We start from the raw sequence: 27,538 nt of genomic DNA on the forward strand, positions 1-27,538 counted from the left end.
TTTCTGACATAAAATATTTATTTTGTATTTACAAAAGAACTATGGAAAATTGATACATCAACACATTTCTTTCCAAATGAAAGTTGTTATTTTACACTGGTGAATTCTATCTAAGATATACATCTTTTTCATTAAATGTCAATACTTCAAAGCATAAAGCCTGACTAATAAAAAAAATACGAGTAAAAAAAGTAAGTTCTATTGTCTAATAATCATACATGCATACATTTGAATTTTAAGGCTAAGTAAAGCTTTCTATTTCTCATCTTGTACAAAAGAGAAGGTTCAATAAAGCCCCAATATGACCCCTACTACTACCTATAATTACAAATTATTATTGAATGGCCTTTATTACAATGCATCATAGTTAAAACAATGAATAGATAGGAGAAATGCTGTTTTTTTTATCTATTAATTTATCGGCATTTTTTTCATGAAATAAAAATAAGTATAACTTTCATTTCCTACCAATTAAAACAGGCTAATTTCAATAGGTTTTTATGCATCATCTTCAAAAGCTTTTCAGCTGAAATAATTTACTTCAAATTGGGACATAATAGGGCACTTACCACATCTACTCCTTTCAGAATAGAAATAGCAATTTCACCATTTTTAAAATAATCACAGAATGAATTTGTCAAAACACTGACTGAAGCAATTAAAATATTATTTACAAATATTTTGTTTTATATTTACATTTATACAATTGTGAACATTATATATATTGCACTGCTATACATAAACACTTAGTTTTCAAAATAATCATGATTTTTTTGTGTGTTAAAGTTAAAAACAGAATTCCATGCAACAGAGGCAAACTATAGTACATCAATGCAGATGATATTTTGCTTCATACAGACATCTGCTAAAACCCTCAATTCATAAGGAAGTCAAGACATAGAAGTGGTGTCAGTATGTCTTCCTTCCATGTTTAATTGGAATGTCTAATAACACCATAACATATCCATTACAACAATAAGCCAAACTAAGTATCAGCTTCAAAGCTTTTAAAACTTTATATCCATTGGGCCAAAAATAAAATTTAAATTGTTTGATGTTGCCTACCTACCCCGAAAAATTTTATGACACAAACTGTTTCCAATTTTTTTTTAAAAGATTTTTTCCTGCTTTAACGTCGTTTTCTTGTCTAAAACATGTAACAAAGAATTTTTAAAGGGTGGCCTTGCATTCAATCAATTCAGATTTTAAATTTAGAAATGCCTTTTCACCTTTGTGTCAAATTATACATTCATACCATTTCAACAACATTAGTTTCTAAGATATTGGCCAAGATAAAACGGTTTAAAATGATACATTACTAACATGTTCATTGATATATATATTCCATTTTGCTTTAAAAAATAAACTCATGAAGTAAAATTTGATAAAGTCACTACAGTTTTAACTCAAATCATTGTGACTTCTATATTGCAGAGCTGTCTTTACAAAAGGGCAGCAGTAGAATGATTTATTACTACAGATATTTCTAAAGTCACTCAAGAACAACACTTTGTGATAGTGACTGAAATTTTGCTGTATAGCAACTTAATAAGAGAGTGAAATATTATACATAGCTACAAGTTTCTGGGCATTAAACTTGACACAAAACATGCTGTAGTCATTTCATTAATAGCAACACAAATTTGGCAGCACAGTGCTCATTAGAAGATGGTTTATCTATCAAATGTTCCTATGAGGTTCATTACAGACAAAATATAAAAAGTACAATTCAGTAATAAAAATCAGTTTTGAGGTCTTAAACCCGTGGTCGATGTGTGACAATCCTGACATTGGTGTTCCTATTAAATGTCTGTATGTGGTTGTTAATTGCCGCCAACATATAATCCTCCATAGCTGGTTGTGGATGTTGTGGTTTCTTGTATCTTCCCATATTTTGTGGCAAGGGAGTCTTTAGCGCAGGTTGTCTTCTCTTCTCCAAGGCTGATAAGTAGTTGATCCACCAAAGTTCATCTTCTCTATTTAGTTTACCATTCTTTACCCATTTTGGTAGATCTGTTCTCATCAACAGAATGATACCACTAATTTTTTCCATATTCGGTTCTACCAACCATGAGGAAAGTCAGCTTGATCTGTCAAAAAAAAACATAAATAGATATAGATTTGAAATAAGTAACTAATGCTTCAATTCCAATTCTCATATAGTTCAAATAAAATTACATAGATGCCAACCCTTTTTTGGTGCAGGATAATAACAGAAAATCAAGTCTCAATATGATCACCACCATATCTAGTGGGGACTGTTCTGTTCAACACAAATAATTAACAGAACAAAAACAAGCAAAATATGGACTATAGCACGTTATGGTCTATGGTCGGGAAATAATTCCAATTACTGAAAATCGTAATTTTTGGCATCTATACATTTTACTGACAATTTACAAACTTGACAAGCTGCTCAAGGCAGTGTCACTGATCAAATGATCAAGTTGAACTCTTAATCTGTGTTTTTAAATGAACTTTAGAATTTCAGTACATTTTAAGCAATTGAATCAATTGTGATTTTTAGATTCTGTGACATCTGACCTACTATAAGGTCATACGACTAGCACTTTTGCTTTGTTATGTGAAACATTTTCTCTTTTGATGATATAATTTTATAGGAAATTTTGTGAAATTTTGTAATGACAAACATATACATGATATAGTGATAAAGTGTTTAAATTTGCAATAAACGAATATTGGAACTAAAAATGTTTTGCATGCTGTAATGTCTTAATTTAACAGTAACTGGAAGTAAGGATAACAAAAAATCATACATGTATGCAAAAGAACTTCTATAATAATATTCAAATACCAAATTTTGTTACCATGGTTAGTCCATCTATCAGTAAAAAAATGCAAAAGAATAAAATAAATAATTACCTTTTTTACAATTTCCATTTTCACCAATATTGCTAGGAACATTATCACAAATTTATTTTTGTTGTCATCAGTTTGAATATAAAGTGTAGGAGGTAAACCACCATTTTCCTAAAAGAAAAAAAGTGAAACAGCTATACATATTATATATTCATGATATCTTTACAATAAAAAGTTTTCCAATCCTTTAATACTGAACAAGACATATTACCTAGCATATAAAGTATGCCAAAGTTAAAGTAACACAGTTGAATTTTAAGAAAAGATGTATTTTCAACAATGTTAATTTATGGTGAAACTGCATGAATAAATTGTTTCATTTCACCTCTTATCATGAGATAGGCAATTTGTTCTCCACTTTTTCAGTGAATTTATCATATTTCTTCGAAAAAAAATAGATCAAAGACTAAAATGACCGGGTTGCACACATTGTTTCTTAAACAATGGAGAATGGTCTATGGGTATCTGGGTTGAAAACTGTAGGAGTTGATTACACAAAAACTTGTACCCTCTTTCATAAATTTTGCTGAAAAATGACTTAAGTTTCCAAGTCTGGAAAAATGAGAAAAAATTCCTCAAACAATTCCATAATAGCAGGTGCACAACTTTCACATATGTGCAATCTTCCTGTGAAGTTTCAGGGATCTGGGTTGAAAACTATAGGTGGAGTTGATTACACAAATTAGGTACCCACTTTTCCCCGCCCGCCTGCCTGCCCATCATCACCATACTATAATCCGGTTTCCCGGCCAACAATTTTGCTTATATTTCCATAATATTTTACTTAATTTTTGGTATAAAGAAAACCATTAAATACCACAGAAAATAAAAATGCAATTGAAATTTATAGACTATATTATTAATAATGTTCATGCATATAGATGTTCATGCATCTAGATATATATATAATTCAGAAATGTGAATGTGAAAATAATCCTCCATCAAATGAGATTTACATAGTGTTCAAGTGCAAAAGTAAACAAAATAGACTTTCAGAATTGACACAAGCATGCTGTTGGTTTTCTTTTTTGAATTTGTTTTCCATTTTGTCATCACATGGCATTTTAGCTAAGTATAGGGTATGGGTTTTGCTCACTGCAGAAGGCCATACTTTGACCTGCAATAGTCAACATCATTGTCCGTTAGTCTTTATGCATAATTGTTTCATTGGCAATCATACCTATCCTTATTTTTATATGAAATATATAGCAACATTACACCCACCACATCTGTCAATGACTTTTAAGTATTGATTTTGAGAAAAGCCTACAAAGCAGGGTTAAGAACAATACTATAATTGTATTCATAAAAGAAAAGCAATTATAGGCCTATCCTCTTATGATGTTTATCATAGTCATGAAAATGAAGCCACCAAAATTTCATACTGATTTCCATACTTGTTGCAAACTTGGCACCACACAGTCCAATAATGAAAAGTTCATATAAGTTTATAACTGTTAGTGATATCGATGTATCTAACTTTAAGGGTTTTAAAGCAACCTTGTCAAATTATTATTTCCAATTTAATATGATATGCTAGATTGGACTCATCTGTTATTTTTCATGACTTTATCATGTGAACTCTTTGGATAGTTGTCTCATTGGCAATCATACCACATCTCTTAATTTTTATATTGTAGATGGTTCTTTGATGTTTAAAATTAATGGACTAAAAGTGGCTTCCATACACTTTGACTTTCTTGTAGATACATAAATTGTAAAGTTAATAAAAATGTGTTTTTCTCCTGCATGTGAACTTTAGTCAATTGTTTCACTTTGAACTTGATAATTAATACTTACTTTTGTTACATCGCCTAACACAGACATCAAACAATTCAAGGTGATATTACAATCAGAGGAAAACTGATCTGTCCATGTAAATGTGTATGCCTTATTTAATCCGTGACATAAAACACCTGTGACATGGTGGTGCATTTTTTCAAGTGTTGTTTCATTCTGAAAAAAAATTTGTTGAAAAACATGTGCTCATAACTCAAACCAGAATGCACTCACAATTCAAAATATTGGCAAACAGGAAGTAGTTATCTGACATATCTGAAAGGTGCACACTTAACAACTCATCTCTGTTGAGCTGCTGACCAAATAAAAAGTCATTGTGTTCAGTAGTTTCTGAGAAAAATGTGACAAAAAAGGTTAAGTTCATTCAAATATTGAAAAATTCAAAGTATTAGCAAACAGGAAGTAGGTATCTGACAGATCTTCAGATGCTTCACATATCACAAGTCATCACTGTCAAGCTGCTGACCAAATATGAAGTCATTCTGTTTAGTAGTTTCTAGAAAAGTTTAACGAAATATTTGTTGTACAAACAGATAGACAAGGTGATACCAATATAGCCCCCCCTTCTAGAATGGTATAATATTTGTCTCATACAAAATGCCTAAAAGAAAATAAATACTGCTAGAAGTTTTTTTCCTGTCAGAATGTTTATTTTAGCTACACATCCAGTTAGTTCATATGATTGCTGCTTCGCCTTAAGTTAATCAATCATTTAATAACAAGTAAATATAGTACTAAATAAAATGTCAACACAGAGATAGGTTTCCCATGTGTGACCTTATCACAAATTCTAACATTTGCCTGACATTCGTAGCAAAATTAAAAGAGACCATTCGAATGATATACCAAATATTTGTAAAAGTGATTTTATAAAGTACAAATATGATTAATCTAACACTGTCAACCCGTTTTCAATATTGAAATTGATTATTGCAGTGAAATATCATGTTCTTTTCAGAAATTTACATAAAAGTAACTACCATGAAATGTATTATGTAAGAAGTATGTAGTGATGTATCATCCCAGTGGTCAGACCAGATAACCTAAATCTAGTTGTATAGACATAATGGACTCTGCAATTTTATACACACTTCCAAAATAAACTCACCTTAAAATGTAACGTAAATCTTGGCAGATTTGTTTTGGACTGATCCATATTGTCAATGATAACAGATGTATACATGCTTGGATGTTCTTTGGATTTCTTGATGTGTTAAAAATATTTTTCTCTGCAGAGACTGAAAAAAAAATCAAAATATATACAATATACACACAAATGGCAGAATTTCACTGATGCACCACTATCAATACACCCCAAAACTCAAACGGGTTTTAAAGTTAAGAGAAAAAAAATGTATCTAAAAAAAATAAATACGCACATGGATGCACGATTAAGTTGCGCTAATTCTATGACCATGACTTCCTTATACCCAACACACCTTCTAGAAGTGGTGATTAATCATGCCAGGTTTCATTACCCAACATCAAGGTGTAGTGCAAAAATCAGTAAAGACCCATCGAAACAACATCTGATACACAAATTTAATAATACTTTTAGATATTTGGATGATATTTTGGCTCTCAATAATGACGACTTCAGTATGTATACTACAGAAATTTATCCTGTTGAACTTACTTTAAATAAAGCTAATACTAACAATGACCACTGCCGTTTCCTCTATCTTGATATCTATATCATTAACGGAAAGCTTAATACTAAAATATATGATAAAAGAAATGATTTTTCATTTCCTATCGTTAATTATCCATTTTTAGATGGTGACGTCCCCTTGTCACCATCTTACGGTGTTTATATATCTCAACTTGTACGATTTGCTCGTGTATGTAACAATGTTTTAGATTTTAAGGAGAGAAATTTATGTATTACTGAAAAATTATTACACCAGGGTTTTCAATATCACAAACTAGTCAAAACATTTACTAAATTTTATCATCGGTATAAGGACATCATTCGTAAATATAGCTCAACATGCAGACTTCTTATACGTTCAGGTATTTCACATCCAATTTTTTATGGAAATATTCTTTATAAAGCACAAAAAATGTCAGTATTCACCTCTAAAACTAACAAAACCGTTAAATAGACTTATTAAGAAGGGATATAGTTACGATACTGTTGTCAGGTCATTAAAGATTGCATATTTTGGCGTTAATATTGATTCACTTATAGGGTCTTTGCATCGGCACTAAACACATTTATTTAAAAACCAGCTGTTGGCATGACACGGGTTATGTTCTTCTCATATATGTTATGATGGTATGATACTAAACCCCTAACGGGAAGGATTGTGCCTGATATTCATATGATGAAGACATAATCTTTCAATCAGTTTAATTGAAGTCTGGAGCTGGCATGTCAGTTAACTGCTAGTAGTCTGTTGTTATTTATGTATTATTGTCATTTTGTTTATTTTCTTTGGTTACATCTTCTGACATCAGACTCGGACTTCTCTTGAACTGAATTTTAATGTGCGTATTGTTATGCGTTTACTTTTCTACATTGGCTAGAGGTATAGGGGAGGGTTGAGATCTCATAAACATGTTTAACCCCGCCGCATTTTTGCGCCTGTCCCAAGTCAGGAGCCTCTAGCCTTTGTTAGTCTTGTATTATTTTTAATTTTAGTTTCTTGTGTACAATTTGGAGTTTAGTATGGCGTTCATTATCACTGAACTAGTATATATATTTGTTTAGGGGCCAGCTGAAGGACGCCTCCGGGTGCGGGAATTTCTCGCTGCATTGAAGACTTGTTGGTGGCCTTCTGCTTTTGTCTGTTCTGTGGTCGGGTTGTTGTCTCTTTGACACATTTCCAATTTCCATTCTCAATTTTATTTTTATGTTAGGAAGCGTAAACTATCTTTATACCTATGCATGGGGGTGACTAAACTAAAGAGCCTGTGTCGCTCACCTAGGTCTATGTGCATCTTCAACAATGGACATTCTCCAACATTGTAGACTAAAATAGAATTTATGACAATAATCTTTTTTTTGTTGATATTGTATTGCTGATCATTTTTCTGTTGACAGTTTCTCTCCATCTTCTTTAGTTTTTGCCCAAAACACAAAAAAGGGTAAAAAAAACAGTAATTTAAGGGCAATCACTCATATAAAGTGTCTACTAAAGATTTCAGCAAAATTTAACTTGTTTGTAGATCTTGTCTTGCTAATCATTTTTGCTTTTTAAAGTGTATCTATCTTTTATAGTTTTCAAGATAATAGGCAAAAACACTAAAAATTGGTAAATATCGCCATTTAAGACCAATAACTCCAATAAAGAGTCAACTGACGGTTTTGATGTAAATGGACAGAAGGTAGATCACAACATTCTGAACATTTCTGCCCTGTCAGATTTATCTCTATTAATAGCAGTTTGCAAGATAATAGACAAAACTTGCATTTTACCCCTATGTTCTATTTTTAGCCCTGTCAGCCATTTTGGTAGGCAGGCATGGTCATTGACCACCTTTTTTATACTAAATACCCCAATGATGATTGTGGCCAAGTTTGGTTAAATTTGGCCCAGTACTTTCAGAGGAGAACATTTTAATGAAAAACGACGGACAACAAGTGATGAGAAAAGCTCACTTTGCCCTTTGGGTCAGGTGAGCTAAAAATGGGGATGTATCTGCATTAAACATGAAAAATACAAGAAACTCATATTCAAGTGTGGAAAGAATTCTTACTATTGAAGAAGCATATGTGCTCTAGATCTTCTCTTGTCCTTCAGCACCCCAAATCAATCTTTGTCAGTTTTTCGCTGATGGTCTCTTTAAAGATTACACACTCGTTACATTTGCTGAGCTTCTGATACTACAAATAAAAAATTCGTAAGAGGTTCTGCGGAACTCTGTGTCTCGCCTGCTATTGCTGCTGTCAGTGTAAAAGTGTAATGTTGACTTAAAAAGTGAGTCCATTTATCAGTAAAATACAGAATTTAAAAAAAAAAATCAAACTTTTTCTTTAGATGTTTTTTTCATGGTCTTGAAGATTAGCTTCTGTCCAAGTTACATAACAATCTATGAAGGTTTACAAATTTATCATGTCAAAAAAGTTGAATCCCAAACTGTCTGTAAATGTTAACTGTAAAAAACTAAGTCCATCTATCAGAAAAATACTGAAAATGAAAAAAATATATTTTCAAAAGTTTGCTTCAGACATTATCTCTTAATCATAAAAAAGCTTCTGCCAAAGTTTCATAAAATTCTATGAAGGTTTGATAAAGTAATTGATGTGTAACAAACTTTAACCCCAGTCTGTATCTATTTGTTAAATGTAAAAATAACTAAGTCTATTTATCAGTAAAATACACAAGTCCATTATCAGTAAAATACGGAAAAATGAAAATAAATATTTTCAAAATTTTGCTCTGGATACTGTATTTTGGTCATAAACAAGCTTCTGTCCCAATTTCCTAAAATTCCATGAAGGTTTGACAAAGTTATTGATGACTGAAAAACTTCAACCTCAGACTAAATCTGAATGTTAACTGTAAAAAAAACTAAGTCCATTTATCAGTAAAATACGGAAAAATGAAAATAAATATTTTCAAAATTTTGCCCTGGATACTGTCTTTTGGTCATAAACAAGCTTCTGTCCAAATTTCCTAATATTCCATGAAGGTTTGACAAAATTATTGATGTCTAAAAAAACTTTAACCACAGACTGAACCTAAATATTGACGCCGCCGACGAAGGAATCTAGGATCGCTATGTCTCGCTTTCGCGACATAAATGTCGCAGGCTCAACAAATAGGACATTTATTTAATTCTATGTACAATTATTAATTTATGCATGAATGGACATTTTTTTTATATGACGGAAGTGTTAACTATCTGCCATAAAGCAGGAGGTATGATATAAATAGCCTTTATCAGGCCAATGAAATTTCAAAAAAAGTTAAGTTATTCAAGACTTTCAACATTAAGTTCATTTTTTTTTATAAATAAAAAGGTTGAAATATAGTAATTATTCTAATTTTTGAAGGCCTAAGGTGACCTTTAGTTGCTTAAATCCATGTTATTTGGACTCTATAGGATAGTTGTCTCATTGGCAATCATACCACATTACTTATTTTATACTTAAGTGCAGAAAGGAAATTTTTTTTCATAAACATGTTGACATTAACATATTTGACCATTTAACACATAGTTTTTGGACAAAATTGATGTCTGTCATGACTTTACCCAAAAATATATTTTATACACATTAACATCTTTGTAAAATACATTTGATAGCATATGTTTTTAGGTAAAGCATTGGCATAATTACTGTTGAGATGTGTCAGACCTTGATGATTTCCTATTTTTCAGATATGATTTAGACATCTGCATATTTTGTTATCAAATGTTTACTGATTATACCTTGAAATGAATTTCAATGAATTTAAGAGCCATTATTGACCCTTCATCATGTTCATAAACCAACGCCTTTGTTCTGAATATTATTCCATACAAACCTTTGGAATTTTAACATGAGGAAACTCTTCACTCCACATTCCATAGAACCTTGGGTAAGACAAATAGGGGATTCTAAATTCTCACAGGAAGATTTATAATCCGTCCAAACTTGTAGAATAGAGAGACATGATGGAAAATGTATTTCTAGTATGTCAGGCTGATCATCACCATATCTCTTGCATAGACCAGACACAAAACTCTTTGCTTCAAGGTACTGGCGACTCTTGTATTGTTGGCTACATCTTTTATCAGAACTGTCTAAATCTTCGTTAGTAGACAAACATTTCTTTTTCATGTAGTAATACCTGAATGTTATAAATGTAAAAAATATTACAGGGCTTATACCACTCCTAATTCATGTGTTTTTTTCTTCGGTTATTTGGGATCCATTTGACCAATCCTTTTATTGAAATTTTGTCTTTTGTCATAACAAACATTTTTCAAATTGTTTTAACTGTGGAAATTGAACACCGTTCAAGTAAATTGTTAAAAAAAAACCTCCAGACTGTACCTTAACTTTTACTTAAAAATGCTAAAAGACCAAAAGACAAACAACAGTATACAAAACACAACATAGAAAACTAAAGACTGAGCAACACGAACCCCATCAAAAACGGGGGTGATCTCAGGTGCTCCGGAAGGGTAAGCAGATCCTGCTCCACATGTGGCACCCTTGGTATAAATTACATGAGTGTTTGACAAAAGTTATTTATGTCTAAAAAATGGAGCCACAGACTGAGCATACTAGGGGGAGGGTTCAGACAGCTCGAATATGTTTAACCCTGCCACATTCTTTATGTGCCTGTCCCAAGTCAGGACCCTGTAAATCAATGGTTGTTGATTGCTGTCTGTCATATTTTGTTTTTGTTTGCTTTAGCATAAATTAGGCTGTTGGATTTCTTGTTTGAATTGATTCACATTCTGTGAGCTTTTATAGCTTACTATACAAAATGGGTTTTTCTTTGTTAAAGGCCTTACAGTGACATGTAGTTGTTTGCATCCTCATCATGGATAGTTGTTTCATTGGCAATTATACCACATCTCCTTTTTAAATACAAATGTTGTATATATTAAAAATTAACCAGGCAAACTACAACAGAATGTTGAATCGCTACTTTTGATGTTGGGTTGCTGTCTTATGGATGTGTAGCCTATTAACTATTTTATTCATACTAATATGGTAGTATACCTCCTTCTTTTTATGCCATACACAATCCTTCATGCATATTCACATACTCTCCTACCAGTCAGCACAAAAGTCAACTGTTTGTCTTCTAAACTGGCATCATTGCACCTGTGTACAAAAATAAAAAACACTTGGAAAAATGTAAATAGATCTGAAGAACACATGTTTTCATCTGATCTGAAAGAAATGAGTAAAATTTATAAAGGATATCCCTACATTATTTGCATGTATCATGAGACATATTATTTTTTAGAAAATAAACACCATAGTTTGTTCTTGTGTTGTGTCGTTGCACCATTGTCCCAGGTTAGGGGAGGGTTGGCGCTTTCAAACATGTTTAACCCCGCCACATTATGTATGTGCCTGTCCCAAGTCAGGAGCCTGTAATTCAGTGGTTGTCGTTTGTTGCTGTATATCATATTTGTTTTTCGTTTATTGTTTTGTACATAAATCAGGCCATTAGTTATCTCGTATGAATTGTTTTACATTTTTCATTTCGGGGTCTTTTATAGCTTACTATGCGGTATGGGTTTTGCTCATTGTTGAAGGCCGTACGGTGACCTATAGTTGTTAAATTCTACGTCATGTGGTCTCTGGTAGAGAGTTGTCTCATTGGCAATCATACCACATCTTTTTATTTTTCTACCAGAAGTCTGCTATCTTTGTTGCAGACAAAACAAAAAAATATCTAAATAAAACTTACTTTAAAATTAGTTCTATTAGACTTCTTAATAAGTTAAGGTAGCTATAAGCAGAAGGTAGCATGTACACTCAGTATATCAGTATGTGAAAGTACATGTACTTGCCAGTTATTGGTTTGGTGGTTTAATATGGTTTTCTCAACCAAATTATAGCATGTTATATAGCATTATGAAATTGTATAAATCCAAGTATTGTTGCATATCAAACAATCAAATAAATTCTATTCATATATATATATATTGAGTATACCTTATGTTTCACTCAATGAAATCTGACTGTTCCTCATGGGTCTTTTTATACAACATAGCTTGACAGGTCTGTATTGTCTGAATGTTACTGGTACTTAAACATTTTTTCTCACAAGGCTGTTTATAACATTGAAGTCAGTCTCCTTGTCTTTTAATACCTTTGATGTTTTTTCATGTTTCCTGGCTAAAATTAAAAGAATAAAAGATAAAGTTGTTTGGAGAAATATCAGAGCCTTGCAATTCTAAAAAAATACTTGCCAGTCTATTCTATCTAAAAACCATGACCAAGGTTTGGGGAACAGACTTTTTTTAAATATCGCCTGGTCTTAAATGGAAAGACATGATTCGAAGTCTCATTGATACATATGCCAAATCTTTTATTCAGTGACAATATAACAAACTTTCCTTTTTTGAGAAAAAAGAAAACTTGAAAAATTATAAATTTACTCAGATAACTCTAATTTCAACATTAGTGAACAGTAGATAGTATTGACGTAAAGTCAGATAAGTCTTTTTCAACATAAGTGTATATGTTGGATAAATATAAATTTTTAATGGGTTTGGCGTAATCATGTGTCTCGCCTACTATTGCTGCTGTTGATGTTAAAGTGTGAGGTTGCCAACAACCAAACTTGTCCATTTATCAGTTATATCTGAATTTTCTTTTGTAAATCTAATGTTTTTTTTCAGATGCTATTTCTTAATCATGGAGATACTTTCTAAGTTTCGTAACATTCCATGAAGGATAAACAAAGTTATTGATGTCATAAAAATGTAACCCAAGACTTTAAGTCCATTTGTAAATTTCTATTATTCAGTTTATCATGTTTATTAGGGAAAATGAAAAAAATAATTTCAAAATATTGTTCTTGATACTGTCTTTTGATCATAAGAAGCATCTGTCAAAGTTTCGTAAAATCTTATAATGGTTATTGGTGTTTGAAAAACTTTAATCTTAGACTGTATATCAATGTTAGATGCAGAAAAAATATGTCCATTTATCAATAAAACACGGAAAATGAGAATAAATACTTTTCAAATTTTCCTCTGAATACTGTTAAGCTTCTGTTCAAGTTTCATGCCTTTAACATATTTTAATTAATTCTTTGTTCTCACCTATTTTGTGCTTTGCTTTTCTAACATCAATGTAGTCATCTTCTGTGTCACTGTCTACAAAACAACAATAATTATGTCATGCGAGTAAAATAAAATTATTCATGTTCACTCCTCTTATTCTACAGTAGGGGTCCGAAGAACTAGAAATTAATTTGGTGTGGCCTTTTAACATCTTGTTTCAAAAATATTTCTTCTTATATGTTACAAATGTGGACACAGACTTGTGTTGTCTGATGGCGAATTTTGATAATTGACTTGTGCAGGGGTGGATTCTTGTGGGTGCCAGCAGGCGCATTTGCACTCCAAAATCTAAAATTCTGTTGTGTTGTCTGGTGGGCGAATGTGGACACTGTTTCACATTGAAATAGTAATACTGCAGACACATCAGGAAGTCACAAAACATTAACAATGAAGGACAACTCTCAGGAGAAACACTTGAAAATTACTATGACTGATGTGGTTCTACAAATATGTTGCATATTTGATTTTGTCATGCCTAGACTCCCAAGACCAAACTGAAATTTAAAAGATTTAAATAAAAATAAAATTTGATCGAAACTTTGAAATATGAATTTAATGCAAGATAAAAAGGGTCAATACTTCAGAATTTCAGTGAAAAAGTTTGATAATGATAATAAAAATGCAATGAATAAATTTAGCATCTGTTTAGCCTTGTGAGTTTCATCTAATTTACATTGTTAAAAATGTAATCATTTGTCATGGAACGCATTAGTTGGCTCTGCATTTGGTATTTGTTTTCATCATGCCTGGACTCCTAAGGCCAAACTTAAATTTAAAGGATTTAAGTAAAAAATAAAAGCTGATCAAATCTTTTTAAATTTTATTTTAATGCAAGATATAAAAAGCAATACTTTAATACATCAGAATATTAGAGAAAATTTTTGGTAATCATATATATGATACCAAAAGTGCAATAAACAGATTTAGCGTCTGTTTGGCCTTGGGAGTTTTGTCCCTTTTACACTGGTTAAAATGTTATTATATTCGATGGGACTCATCAGTTGTTTCCCTACAACCCATACATAGTAAGTGCACCCCCCTCTTTTTAACCTCTATAAAAATCTTTGAAGGAAAAAAGGCAATCATACCGCAATTCCTTATTTTTATATTAGTACTTTGTGGATCATGCATATAAAATTTACTATTTCTTTCTGACCGATGGCTTTTTTCTCCTTTTTTTTTTTGTAATGAAAAAATAATCTGATTCCCAACATCGAAGAAAAAAATATTTTGATAGGGGAGAAGGGAAAAAAAATTCTGTTTCATACTCAGAGTATTTATCATTAAATTTTCAAAATGTTTCTTTAAAAAAATTCTCACTTTGTATGAAAAAAACCCAAATAATTTGATGCTTGCATGGTTTCATAATAAATTTTCAAAATGGAAAAAAAACCATATTAAACCCTTCCCCAAAGTAAAATGGTCCTTAATTTTGTTGTGTTGTATATATACATGTATTGGTATAATGATACATGTATATGATTGATCGATTGTTGTTTGCTTTATGTCCAGTGGAAAATACCTCATGCATGCTCAGGGAGAGAACAAATTAGCAATAAATACAATAGGAAGATTCTGTGCAAGGTAGGCCTACCAGGAAAGGAGGTGTGGATTTGGACTGCCACTAGAAATTAGCGATCAATGTTTGAAATGGGACAGAAATTTAGCCTTGCAACTGGCAACCTACAGAACCTCAAACAGTTGTTGCAATGCTTTTTTAATATGTAGAGTTTGTTGCACTCTCTCTGCACGAAGCATCAGATTTAACATCCCCTTTCTGACCGCACGTTCCTGATATATGAATTCAAAAACCAAATATCACTTGTATTTACTAATAAAAATGTATTAATTTAAAAAGAGGGCAAATGAACCCAGGGTTAACAGACTCTGTGGGCGAATGGTTGTAGGGCAAAAATGTTATGTTTGGCGAACAATCCCCATTCCATGGTTATAGGTTATTTGTAATGTTTCTACTTATGCAACAATGTGGAATTAAATCTGCACAGAAAAATTATGGGATTATTTTCAAGGAAAAGAAATATTTACAAAATTGGTTTTGATTTTTGATGGAAGGTGGGAAAAGGGATAAACTTATAAGAATTGGTCAGTTGATGACAGAACTGTGAATCTGTGTGGTTAGCCTATATGTTGAAAAGGGGGGGGGGGGAGGGGGTTATACTTGAAAGGGTAATCATAAATCGAATTTAGAAGATAAGGTCACAAACCAAAAACTGAGGACCGGATGTGATTACAGGGTACATGATTTACTTTGCGCCTGTCCAAAGTCAGGAGCCTGTAATTCAGTTATTACTATCAAATCTATCAACTCAAGACGACGATTACATAATAATGTTTTGCTTGCAAGGGAGGTAATTTGTGACACTAGATTCTGATCTCAAATCGATCGATAACCAGCTTTCAGTCTATTTATAGAAATATATGTGTATATCACTTCAGAATTGTAAGGAAAATATTTGCTCACCAAGACGTTAGTGTTCAAGTTGTTAAAATTAACTTGTGAATGGGTGACCCATTTTGGAATTATAGTCATTTCGTACCCTAATCATTTTGTTCCCTCAATTTCGTACCTTGTCAAAAACCATTTCGTACCCTAATTATTTTGTACCCTCAGTTTCGTACCTTGTCAAAAACCATTTCGTACCCTGACCATTTCGTACCTTTTATTTATTTAATCAAAACTATTAAAGTTTCCATGTGCTTAATTAAACCAATCACATGTCTTAATTTAGTCTATATTAGGTACGAAATTAGCTACCAATTATTCCCAGCATGCATTGTCACTTCTAACCGCGAAGAGCCAATAAATATTTTTTTTGATATTAGAGTATGTAATAAAAATAACTTGTTTTTTTCTAATAGAATAGACCGCCTCGGTGGTGTAACGGTTAGCGTGCTCGCCTCGAGTGCGGGAGGTCGTAGGTTCGAAATGCGGCCGGGTCAAACCAAAGACTTGAAAATTGGTATTTGCTGCTTCTCCGCTAAGCACGCAGCATTAAGGAGTAAGAGCAAAGACTGGTCGGCCCGGAGTCAGAATAATGTGTCCGGGTAGGGTGACATGTCTTCCTGCGAACTGTTACCTTGTGAGCTAGCACGTAAAAAATCCGGCTCAGCGTGTCGGTCTAGTACAAAGCAGGGTTAGTATTCATTTCTCATTATCATGCTCTCGTCCTGAATATGCATCTGACCTGCCACTGGACGTTAAGCAACCATCCATCTAATAGAATAAAGCGGAAAAGTGTATTTGTCACGAAAAAAAATAATATGTCCCACCCACTAAAGCATTCCCCCACTTAAGATAATGATTGTCAACTATATTTATTGACAAATTGGCACCAAAGTAACAACATTTGTTGAGGACCTCATAGGAAGGATCTCTACTAAGTTTGGTCAAATAATGACAAATTCTGATTAATAATTCTCAAACAGAAGACAACAAGAGTGCACATGCTGAAATGTCTCGCCTGCTTTATATGATTTATTCTATGTTGTAAGTCCTAAAGATAAAGTTTTACAACAAGTATAACATAAACTTAACATTATCAATGATCCATTAAAATAAGGTAAAGGTTAAGGTCAGATAAACCAAGCTAAACAGACATGTACACCTTACAATCATTACATGTATACACCAAATATAGTTAACCTATTGCTTATAGTATACAAGAAACATACCAAACCAAAACTTAATATTAATCAATGAACCATGAAAATGAGGTCAAGGTCAGATGAACCCTGCCAGACAAACACGTACATCTTGCAATCATCCCATATATCACTTATAGTTGGCCTTATTGCTAAATTATAGTAACTGAGAAACAGACATAACCAGGAAAACTTAACATTGACCAATGAACCATGAAAATGAGGTCAAGGTCAGATGAACTCTGCCAGACAGACATGAACACCTTATAATCATTCCATACACCAACTATAGTTGACCTATTACTTATAGCATTAGAAAAAAAAAGATCAAAACACAAAATTTTAGCATTGACCAATGAACCGTGAAAATGAGGTCAAGGTCAGATAAAACCTGCAAGACTGACATGTACACCTTACAATCATTCCATACACCAAATATTGTTGACCTAATGCTTACCGCATCTAAGAAACAGACCTAAATCATCATGATCATGTAACTTTAACCTTGATCACTGATCCATAAAATGAGGTTGAGGTCAGGTTAACCCTGTCTGACAGACATGTAGACCTTGTCAGGAACCTATATACCAAATATAGTTATCATTTTACTCATCATCATGATAATACATTTGTAAGTAAGAAATTCATGTAACAAAAAAACTACTTTTTTTCAAGCAGTCGCTGAACCATGAAAATCAGTTCAAGGACAATGGACATATGACCGACGGAATATTTGTAATATAAGGCATCTATATACAAAGTATGAAGCCTCCAGGTCAACTAACCTCCGAAATATAAAAGCCTAATACAAATAGTTTACGCCGCTGCCACTGCTACTGGATTGTAATCCCAATGTCTCGCATACCGAGACTTTTTGTTGCAGGAGAGACAAAAATGTCATTCCCAATAGGATTTCAGGGTAACATGTTAAACTTTGACCTCGGTTGGTGGCTATATGTATTTACAATCTTCAAACAACTACTAAAGTAACAACACTTATTAACTTGATTAAGACATCTCAATGGGAACATATCTACCAAATTTCAGTTCAATCCAGCATGGGTTCTCAAGAAGATCTTAGAAAATCGGCCAATAAGAAAATTCAATTAGCATGATTAGTCCTGGCAGACATGCTTTTAGACGAAACAGCACCAAAGTCACACAAATTGGAAGGGACCTCATGGGGATAATCTCTACCAAGTTTGGTCAAATTCTGTTAATTAGTTCTCTAACAAGAAGGAGTCGAAATCCCTAAAGGCCTGCATGGGGATAACACTAGAAATTGTGTATACAATATTACATGGATAGAAGACACAATGATCTGTACACAAATGGGCAAGACTACAATAGCAACAAGGCAAAAACAGCAACTTCCATAATCACCATGATATACCTATTTGACTGTCCGCCGTCTGGTCTGATCTGTATTCCAATCCACCATGTCCATCGATATCTTTCTTCCTTTTCCTCAACCTACGATATAATAAGTATCATGCTAAAATCCAAATTCTAATACATGTACGATATTCTTCAAAGTTAACTCTTTGTCTTTTTATGAACAAAACAGCATTTAATATGTAATATAACCAGAAATACTGTGAGCAAAGCTCACTAAATGATACCCCCTGCTCCCCCCTATGTGATGTTTTGCTATGGGAAACCCCAAAATTCATTTGAATTAAAATTTAAAATAGAAGGTGCACAATCATGGTGGATAACCTATGTCATGTTTTCGAAGTGTTTGCAAAATCTGATTTCTGTTCCAAATGATTAATATGGCATAAAAAGGGGTCTTGCCATTTATTAGTTTTTTATTTGCTTCAGGAGAACTTGAGATATCGTGTCTTAAAGTGGGCTTTGTTTACCTTTTTCGTGGGTTCCTTGTCCGTCAAATCATGTGACAATGACGTAGGTTATCCACCATGACAATAATCTGTGAAACTTTCATTGAATTTTATTAAGAAATACTGACTAAAGTCAATAAAGTCAATAAAGAGTTAAATATAGGTCACAGCGACTTACTTTGCCTGGATGCTGACTTACTACCCCTGTACATAAAAGTTTACATGATCCTACAACTTATAGTTGCTGAGATATGAACATTAAACTGAACCAGTCATTGAAGCATGAAATGTGGGTCCAAGTGACCTACTTTTGCCTGATTGCTGACTTACTACCCCAAATACATCTGCATACATACGAGGTTCTATGTGTACATTCCTTGGAGGAAGTTCACCAAGCTATCCGTGAACATGAGTTGTCAAAATCAACTAAATACATGTATATCACAGTTAAAAAAGAGAAGATGTATGGAAAGGAGGACTTTGGTAATTATAGCTTTTATTAGGGTATTTATATATAGAAGTGTTATCATTTATCAGCAAAAAGTTCCGGTTTTGGCAACTAAACCAGAAAAAAGACAAGATAGTACAGCGATTCATGTTGCCATACAAAAGCAGTGATAAGGTATCAATTTGATGACAGAAAAATAGACGCAATCAAGATTTCATTCCAAATCCATATAAAAAAAAAACATCTTCTGAAAGTGTTACTGCATCTGGAAAATTTGAGATAATGACACTTTTCCTGTTTTATAAAAAAACTAATTGCTCTTTTTTAGAACAAGAGAAAAGATGAAATATTTATTTATTACTTCTATTTTAATCAGATGTAATCGTCTCATATCTTCGGGTCTGACGACCCTCAGATATGAGAAGCTTACATCTAATACATACATGTAACAAAAAATGACCGGTCTAAAAAGAGAAAATAAATACCATAGGGCAATAAAAAAAAACAGACAACACCATAGTGAATAAGAAAAGCAACAGAAATACAGACAACTTAATAAAACACTTCACAGAAAACTAAGATTGAGCAGCATAAACCCTTTTATAAAAAAAAGTAGGGGTGGACAGGTACTCTGGGAGTGTAAGCAGTTCCTGCGGCACTAGTGGCACCTGTTGTGTTGCTTATGTATTCACATTTCTAATTTAGATATATTTCAGCAATGAATGTTATTTTACCTACAGTCATTGCAATAGAAACCAAACAATATTGGTAGGTTTAAAAGATATAGATATATATTTACACCAATATGTCGTTAAATGAAATTGGATATCCTGCATTTATCATGCTTTTCTATAACATATGGTCAAATCGCTGAAAGACCCCCCTCCTAAATTATGGAAAACTATCATTCTGCATTCACAATAATATCTTGGTGTAAATTAGATTCACCCAATCGGGCTTACGCGCTCATAGGTGTATCTAATACATATATAAAATTCTAACCATATAATTGAACAGATATATATCATGTTCACATATTTTTTACTTGTTTAATTGATTGATTGTTGGTTGCTTAACGTCCAGTGGCAAATATTTCATGCATGTTCAGGACGAGAACAAATTAATTAACAATAAATATAATAGGTAGGTCCTGTAATAGAGGCCGTCCGGGATGAAGGTCAGGGAAATTTAGACTGCCCAGGGGTGTGGAAATATTTGTTGTGAGCACTTGTCCCTGGGCAAGTTAAACTGTAAATTTTACTTGTCCAGAAAAAAAGTTAATTGCCCTGAATTTCACTATAAATATTGAAGTATTTTACTATGAGCATGTATGATTCTTACTAGAAAAATAGAATGATGTGGTATGATTGCATGCAATGAGACAACTCTCTACAGTCAGAGCTCAGACATAAATAAGTCTAAATCTGCTTTTGACTCGTAGAGGTCTATATTTGTAGGTTTCAAGATTTGTCTCCCTTTAATTTAAGACAAATTATGACTTCAATAAGTCAATTAGTGTTAAGCAAGAAATATTTGACCTGAATTAAAAAGTTGCAAATATTGATTCCTACAAGTCGATAAGTTACCAAAATTGGTCAACTTCAAGACCCAAGCATATTTATAAAAAGGTCATGCATCTACATGAAATTATGACAACATTGAAAGACAATGCTTTGTCTTCTAAAGAAAAATATGCATGAGAGCCTAAAAAAACGGAGATAATGTTTATTTACTTTACAATTCAACCATCTATAACCACACAAAATGAGGAAATAATCTTATGTTAAGTAAAAATGTTCAATTACATGATTATATACAGATAGCTCAGGTCCTTGTGAACTCTCAGACAGGTTTATGATGTCATAGGTGGTGCACTTTGGCCACCAATTAAAATTAAGTCTTTTCATAAACATAAATAGACCTAAACAAGTCTGTCATTTTCTGACTTAAATAAGTCTGAAAATGAAAACACATTTTTATAATAAATACATTTTTTACTTCTGTAACTCAAAAACAAAAAACGACTTGTTTATGTCTGAGCTCTGACTGCTCTACCAGAGACCACATGACGTAGAATTTAACAACTATAGGTCACCGTAAAACTGTTTTGTATTACAATATAAATGATGTTTGTGATATTGTTTGTGAATAAATAAAAGGTGGTATGGGGTTAACATCAATCAGATAGAAACCCAAAAGCAAAACAACCAAAAGACATCTAGAGGGCAATGTTTTGTCCATTTCCCCAGACACCTGTTTAATTTTACTGTTTTCTTTCATCAGACAAGCTTGGTGTTTTGCAGAACATTGATTTTGGTGTCCCTTCTATCTATTAATTTGCCAACAAATAAGTAAGACTTTTGATCAGCAAGATGTAGGCGTTTCCTACAAATTGTGCAAAAATTTAATTTATTTTCAGAAGTTTCTCACTGAAGAGCCACGAGGTCTGGAATTCTCGCTTCTGTTTTTTTTTTTTTTTTTCATATTCCTTGTCTTTCTCCACCTGTGTTTTCCGTTTTTTACTCGACTCGTCATTATTATTTTCATTCTTTTTGTCTTGATCACCAGGTCTTGGTGTTTTTTATCAGGTATTTATCCATCTCGATAAGACCCATGCAATCATGCAAAATTAAAATAACATTTCTGTGAGATGGCAAATAAAACCTAATCGACGATCCCGGGTCAATGGACAAAGATATCGCAATGTTTATGAGACCCGGGTTCGCATACTTAGGCCATAAAAAAGAATCTGTTTGTTTGCCCTAACCCTACCTACCCAGAAAATAGCTGCCTACTCAAAATCTTTTATTGTCCTGATGTGAAAAAGTTTTTTTTAATCAGATAGGCATGAAGACTAACAAACATCTGACACTTCAATTTCTCTTTGCAGAAAAAAAAAGAAGAAAATGCCTACATACCTACCCACTGTGTCTACCTTTGGGTAGGGTTTGGGCAAACCAAAATATTTTTAAATGTGGCCTTATTTTTATTAATTTTGGTTATCGATCTATTTCCGTTTTTTTTTTAATACTTGTCATCATGAACATTGATGTTTTGATTTAAATATATGTTTTTCACGTGTTGATCATTGGTTTCTTTTACATAAAATAATACATCTTAATAAATTATGAAAATAATTCTATATTTTTGATTAAATGAATTTTGTCAACTGTAATTTTTTACTTGTCCACGGGCAACCCAGACAAAAACAAGAGTGCACACACTGAAATGTCTCGCCTTCTTTACTAACCATTGATTTTATGTTGATAGTCCTAAATATAAAGCTTTAGTACAAGTAACACATGAACTTAACATGATCCAAAAAAATGAGGTCAAGGTCAGATAAACCAAACGAGAAATACATGTACACCTTACAATCATTCAATAAACCAAACATAGTTGACCTATTGCTTATAGTTTCTAAGAAACAGTCTTAACCAAGAAAACTAACATTGACCAATGAACCATGAAAATGAGGTCAAGGTCAGATGAACCATGCCAGGCAGACATGTACACCTAACAATCAATTTATGCATTAAATATAGTGGACCTATTGCTTATAGTATCTAAGAAACAAACTTAACCATGAAAACTTAACATTGACCAATGAACCATGAAAATGAGGTCAAGGTCAGATGATACCTGCCAGACAGACATATAGTCCTTACAATCCTTCCATACAACAAATATAGTTGATATATTGCTTATAGTTGAAGAAAAACAGACCAAAACACAAAAACTTAACACTGAGAAATGAACCGTGAAAATGAGGTCAAGGTCAAATAAAACCTGCGAGACTGACATGTACATCATAAAATATTTCCATACACCAAATATAGTTGACCTATTGCATATAGTATTAGAAAAAAAGACCAAAACTCAAAAACTTAACTTTGACCACTGAACCATGAAAATGAGGTCGAGGTCAGATGACACCTACTAGTTGGACATGTACACCTTACAATTATTCCATATACCAAATATAGTAGACCTACTGCTTATAGTATCTGATATATGGACTTGACCACGAAAACTTAACCTTGTTCACTGATCCATGAAATGAGGTCGAGGTCAAATGGAAATTGTCTGACGGGCATGAGGACCTTGCAAGGTACGCACATACTAAATATAGTTATCCTATTACTCATAATAAGAAAGAAATTAACATTACAAAAAATGTTGACTTTTTTTTCAAGTAGTCACTGAACCATGAAAATGAGGTCAAGGACAATTGACGTATGACAGACAGTAACTTCGTAACATAAGGCATCTATATACAAAGTATGAAGCATCCAGGTCTTCTAGCTTCTAAAATATAAAGCATTTAAGAAGTTAGCTAACGTCGCCACCGGATCACTATCCCTATGTCGAGCTAGGCTCAACAAAAATTACTTGTCCGGTTGTTCAAATGGACGAGTCGGGCGAGTCGGGCATAGCATTTCCACACCCCTGCTGCCACTGGAAAATGAGGGTATATTGGAAAGATACAGAAATTTTGCCTTGCAACAGGCCACCTACGGACCCCTCAAAGAGTTGTTAAAAGGGTTCTTAACGTGCAGAGAGCGTGGCACTCTCTCCACGAGGCATCAGATTTAACCTCCCCTTCTGACCAGACGTGGCTGCATACTTGATACATCCCGCACAGCCAAATGGCCGTCCCACTTTGGCAAGGGTTTTACTGCCGGTTGGAAGAAGACCTTTAGTGACCATATTTCTATTCCCCATGCAGTCACCCTTGGGGCATTATTTGTTTAATTACACTGCATATCAATATGGATGATTAAGTTAAATATTTGATTATATACCATAATTCTTTCACTAACTGTATTTAATAAAACACACAAATGATCAGGCATTGTGTGAAGGGTAAAAAGGCAAATACCATGGCAAAGAGGGTAAAAAAGACATATCCTTGTGCATATACCCAGGAAGTGATGGCAAACTAAAACATTATTATGACGACCTTGACACTTCATTGAATCAGCATGCTAAAACCTATTATACGATCCCCACCTCACTGATTCTAATTTCTTGAAATGACTAAAATAAATGTAATTTGCATACAGTGGGGACTATCAGTGGGTTACAAATAAAACATTTTATAATTTTATTACTTTCCTATGGTCCATGTATGTTTATTTTAAGGCAACAACCATTTTCTTATCTGGGGGGGCCTGGGATTTTCATTGTGTTCATAATTTTTTTTTCAGAACCTTCCTCCGATAAAATTTTTTTTCTTATGAGAAGGAAAGCAAAATTTTTTTTTCCTATCATGTTTTTCACAAAACCATAAAAAAAATTTCAGCTACAGTGCAAAATCTAAATTTTTTTTCGGTCAGCTAGGCCATCAAAATATTTTTTTCAAAAAAATCCCAGCCCCCCCCCCCCCCCCCCCCAGATAAGAAAATGGTTGTTGCCTAAGCAAAATACAGGATGGACATTGATATTCGTTGACCAGATTTGAAAGCCATTTTTTATACTTCTCTGAATGTTAAACAAGTTCAATCTGGAGGCAAATTATGAAATAGTAATTTCAATATGGAAAAGTTTTTAAGGCTAAATAATTTAAAAAAACAAAAGAAACTAAATAAAAAAGCAAAACCAGAAACTGAATATAAAAAAGCCTTTGGTGCAGAACTTTTCCACACAGTGTAATATTCATGTTTTTATAAAATAAAAAAGTGACAATTAGAGTAGAAGAGGCTGCTCAAAATCCAGCATTTGTACTAAGATTTATCCATAATCATTGAGGTAAGGAAGTCTAGATCTGGTTATGACATAAAAATAACTTTTGACTTGTCAGCTGTGGTAAAAATCTATTTGATACCCCTCTCCCAAGTTAATCAAAAGATAAGTTGACTGCTCCCTTATATAACTGAGACTACTATATGTTAATAGTAATTTAAATTGTCAAGTTACCAGTTATGGATAAAACTAATGTACATAAGTACATACATTTAGTAAGTGGACTTGGAATAATATCTTTTAATAATTATGTATGAAAAAGACGGTGAGTCCCAAAAGTAAGTCACTCTCCAAGCTGGCAAGTGGAATTTCAATTTGGTGAGTTGAAATGAAAAGCTGCTCGTCAATTTGGCGAGTAAGAAAAACAAAAGGTTTCACACACTGCATTTGTACAATCAATTCCAAGTAACTTCAATATAACATATATTGAACCATACCATGATGTTTTATTCAGTTGGTGAAGTGTTTTAAATTGTTCATATGCCTCTTTTAATAGAGGAAAATTACTTCCTAAATTCTCTAATCGATACCAATACAATAGCATCGCTTTAATTATATTAAAATAAATTGGAAATCTAACGCAACATTTGTTGTTTTTTTGTGCACACCAAGTATAAATTTGTTAAATTTAATGTGAAGTTTCTCATCTGGTAAACATGAATATAATTTTTCAAGAGATACATCTTCCTTCTTACATTTAGAGGAAAGAGAATTAAACATTCCCCATACTTCACTACCATATAATAAAATAGGTTTCACAGTGTGATCAAAAGCATGAATACTTGTTTTGATGTTAGGATTTAGAGATAAAAAATCTTTCCGCAATTGATAATAAGCTTTTAAGGATACTTGTACAGTTCACTTTGAGCATAACTAAATGAGCCAGATGAGCTTAAATATAAACCCAGGTACTTGTATTTTGAAACACATTCCAGGTTTATATTCTGGTATGTGTATTTACCTGTGACCCAACCTTGCAAGCCTACCAATGGGTCTCAACAAGTGAGAGAATCCACACCTGGAGGCGGGCTTCAGCTGGCCCCTAAACAATAATGTACAATAGTTCAGCGAATTTTTTTTTCGTTATATTTATAAAATAATATTCTCAAAGTGAAAACAAAATTAGTAAAAGAACTGTATATAATGTAAGACAATATAGTCGTATATTATAACGTGCATGAAAGAGTTATTTATGGTCTTTTCTGAGCCCTGCATCAAACAAGGGTTGGTCTTTGTTACTTGAATTGGACAGAAAATTTCTACAAACATAAAACAATGCATGCATAATCGGATCCTGTTCCTTATATTTAAGCCTTGTAATGTATGCAGCATTCTCAGCGATGGATTTCGTAAGACATTCCCGCTGCTTACTTCTGGAAACCTTGTTTACAACTACATGTACATTTTTTATCATTGTAATCATCCATCGTGGACTTTGAATGAAAAAAACTTTTCTCAAACATAGATCAAACACTGGTCATACTCCGTGATCAGACAAATCCTTTTTACTATTAAAATGGAAATAGAAGGCTATTGATGTCCATGCATTCTTGAAATAAAAGAGCCACAGTGACTGACCACATATTTTCATTAAATCGCTTTCATACTTCTAGAGTTGAGAATGGGAAATTATGTAAGGGTAGCAAATTCATTCATATTTCAAGCCAATCCTGAACAAAAATTTCTGCTATTTATATAGCTATACAAATTTGGGAAAAAATAGCAAGCCCTGTTTGAAAGTTACCAGCCGTGCATCCTCGGGCAGGCTGGTAAATTTACCAACTCTGGTAGAGGGCATACTCCCCTCCCCTCTTTTGATCTGAAACAGTATCATTTTTTGCATGTCATAAAATCGTCCAAATTTGTTTTGAATCACTCCACTCGGCGTGAAAATCTACCAATTTTATAGGCAATTCATGGAATTACGCCCCTTTGAAAAAAGCTGAATCCATCATCCGCCCCTGCCTGGGACTGTAGTTATGGTCGATCGGCAGCTCATGCTAAATTTTAGAGGCATTGCCCTTCCTAAATAAAAAACATGAATGGTAATGAAAAGTAAAACGTGATAAAATGTTGAAAAAAACAAGTACCTTGCTCCTCCAGACGCCGCCATCTTGTTCCGATTTTGAAGCATGCGCACTGGTGATATTGTGTTATAGCACGACCACAAAAATGGCGTTTAATAATATCGATGTACACACATAGTTCACACTTCCTCATAATAGACGGCGAGTGAGACTTGCTTATTTTTTCTTTTTATTTTATGTTTGATTGAAAAATAAAGCAATTTAGCGATAATCATACAATTTACATCTGAGGACGTCCTTAGTTGTGAGTGAAGTCCTCACTTACTGGTGTGTATACTTACACATGTCCTCATTGACATACGTGTACCAGAACACACACACAC

The 27,538-nt window shown here is 33.0% G+C and overlaps 1 long non-coding RNA gene across 6 annotated transcripts; it reads right to left on the reverse strand.

Moving 5' to 3' along the window:
* LOC127731612 (uncharacterized) lies at nt 1-27,538 on the reverse strand. 6 transcript variants are annotated; one of them, XR_007995625.1, is made up of 11 exons: nt 27,497-27,538; nt 18,485-18,564; nt 13,408-13,461; nt 12,293-12,475; nt 11,345-11,449; nt 10,155-10,460; nt 8,383-8,509; nt 5,789-5,918; nt 4,681-4,836; nt 2,884-2,991; nt 1-2,090 (listed from the first exon to the last, which is right to left on the reverse strand). It is a non-coding gene; the product is annotated as an uncharacterized LOC127731612 (long non-coding RNA). The 6 variants fall into 6 exon arrangements; XR_007995621.1 differs by lacking the exon at nt 27,497-27,538 and adding an exon at nt 27,219-27,381; XR_007995622.1 differs by lacking the exon at nt 27,497-27,538 and adding an exon at nt 26,090-26,179.

This window comes from Mytilus californianus, unplaced genomic scaffold, assembly GCF_021869535.1.
Source record: "Mytilus californianus isolate M0D057914Y unplaced genomic scaffold, xbMytCali1.0.p SCAF_20, whole genome shotgun sequence".
In the NCBI taxonomy this organism is placed as follows: domain Eukaryota; kingdom Metazoa; phylum Mollusca; class Bivalvia; order Mytilida; family Mytilidae; genus Mytilus; species Mytilus californianus.